Raw genomic sequence first — 1,819 nt, forward strand, 5'->3', positions numbered from 1 at the left:
GGCTCTTATTGGCATATGCAAAGGCTAATGATTTGCAGACATTGATTTTATACCCTGAAAATTTTACCATATTTCTTGAGCACTTCTAGGAGTCTTATGGTTGAGCTGGGGTTTTCTAAGTATAAGATCATATTAGCAAAAAGCTGGAGTTTGGCCTCCTCTGCCCCAATTTGGATGCCCTTAATATCCTTCTCTTCTCTGACTGCATTGGCTACAACTTCTAGCATGTTGTATGTTGAATAGTAATGCTAACAGAGGACATCTGGTTCCAGATCTAAGTGGAAAAGCTTTCAGTTTTACTCCATTCAGAAAAGTACAGAACTCTTCATGAATTTGCAAGTCATCTCTGCACAGGGGCCACGCTAATCTTCTCTGTATCACTCCGATTTTAGTATATGTGGTGCTGAAGCAAGCACAGTCTATTTCTTCTTGAACAACACAGGTTTCATTTATGTGCATTTGTTACAAATGCACTCCTAAAAAATCAGACTGGATTATTGTGGATTAGATTTTTATTTTTAAAGTCACCAATTACTGAGAAACATATATTCTATTTATAAGGATGAAATCACAAAGAAATGGCAACAGATTCACATGACATATAACAATTCAGGATAGGAAAATGTATATTAGTGGCTGAAATGTTATTATCATACGGTTTTTTTCATTAACAGTGATGATAAAATAACTATTCATTATAATTTTTCCAAGTTCTACAAAAAATGTACAACCTGATCTGCTTTTATGGAACTTAGACCAAATATTTTTCCTTAAGCCACCAAAGTCAAACTAAACTAAATAAAAATGTAGTGAAAGTTTTCGTGTTTTCAATTTCCTCTGCTTTGCACCTAGGCAAGCATCATCTGACACCTTACAAACTCATAAGCCCATGTATGCTGTTAGTCCAGCGGTCAGTTACGAGCTACTTACATATTATCATCACATACGCAATTTCTAACTTCCAAATGAAGTGGCTCATACCCGGCAGATATTTCTTAAGTATGGGTGAGGAAAACACTATGAGATAACACTGAGATTAAAAAATATATAATTCTAGGCCATCACTAAGAATGAGAAAAACTAGGTTTTCAAGGATTCCTATTTAAAAACATGGAAGATGGAATAAACAACAATTCTAGGTTAATGTCCAAGTAGCTTCACTGAACATCATCAGTGATTTTTGTTGTTGTTGTTATTGCTTACCTTATGAAAAAATATTTCTTTTTAAACCATATTAGCTTTGTCTAGAAATGTTTACTGGGGAATATTAGTGCATTATAGCAAAAGGATAGGACATTATTTTTGTCTAAATGAAATATATCTCAATGAAATATATCTCCTCCTTTTCCTTTAATTCTTACAAAAAGTTAATTTTGTTTTAAGTGTTTTTTAATTACTGCTTCTTTTCTAGAAACTAAGCATTGTGTAGATTAGGAGACAGGTGCACCATACAAATTACCAAAATATATAAGCTATCGTGTTATATGTGTTATAAATGTGTTATAAATAGAACACATTTTCAAAGTTTCTTAATGAGTTAGGTGTTGAAAAGTACGTTTTTTCTCCACCAAGATATGTTACGTAGAATGATTACTTTTCTATACCCTGTTAACACTGATAAAATTGTTTTCTTAGATGATTTTTTTCAAAGTATAGTCCAAAGCCCCTGGGAACCACCAAGACACTCTCAAGGGGGTCCTTAAGGTCAAAACTATTTTCACAATCATCCTGAAATGTTATTTATCTTTTCACCTCCTTAACATTTGCACTGACAGTCCAAAAGCAATGGTGGATAAAACCACTGATTCCTTGGCCAAAA

At 33.4% G+C, this 1,819-nt stretch overlaps 1 non-coding gene across 1 annotated transcript; it reads right to left on the bottom strand.

Annotated features, from left to right (window-relative positions):
• Positions 1 to 309: 309 nt before the first annotated feature.
• LOC111726793 lies at positions 310 to 416 on the bottom strand. The gene has a single exon (XR_002774490.1). It is a non-coding gene; the product is annotated as a U6 spliceosomal RNA (small nuclear RNA).
• Between the last annotated feature and the right edge of the window lie 1,403 nt (positions 417 to 1,819).

Source organism: Otolemur garnettii, unplaced genomic scaffold, assembly GCF_000181295.1.
Source record: "Otolemur garnettii isolate 467f Iridium unplaced genomic scaffold, OtoGar3 scaffold00080, whole genome shotgun sequence".
NCBI lineage: Eukaryota > Metazoa > Chordata > Mammalia > Primates > Galagidae > Otolemur > Otolemur garnettii.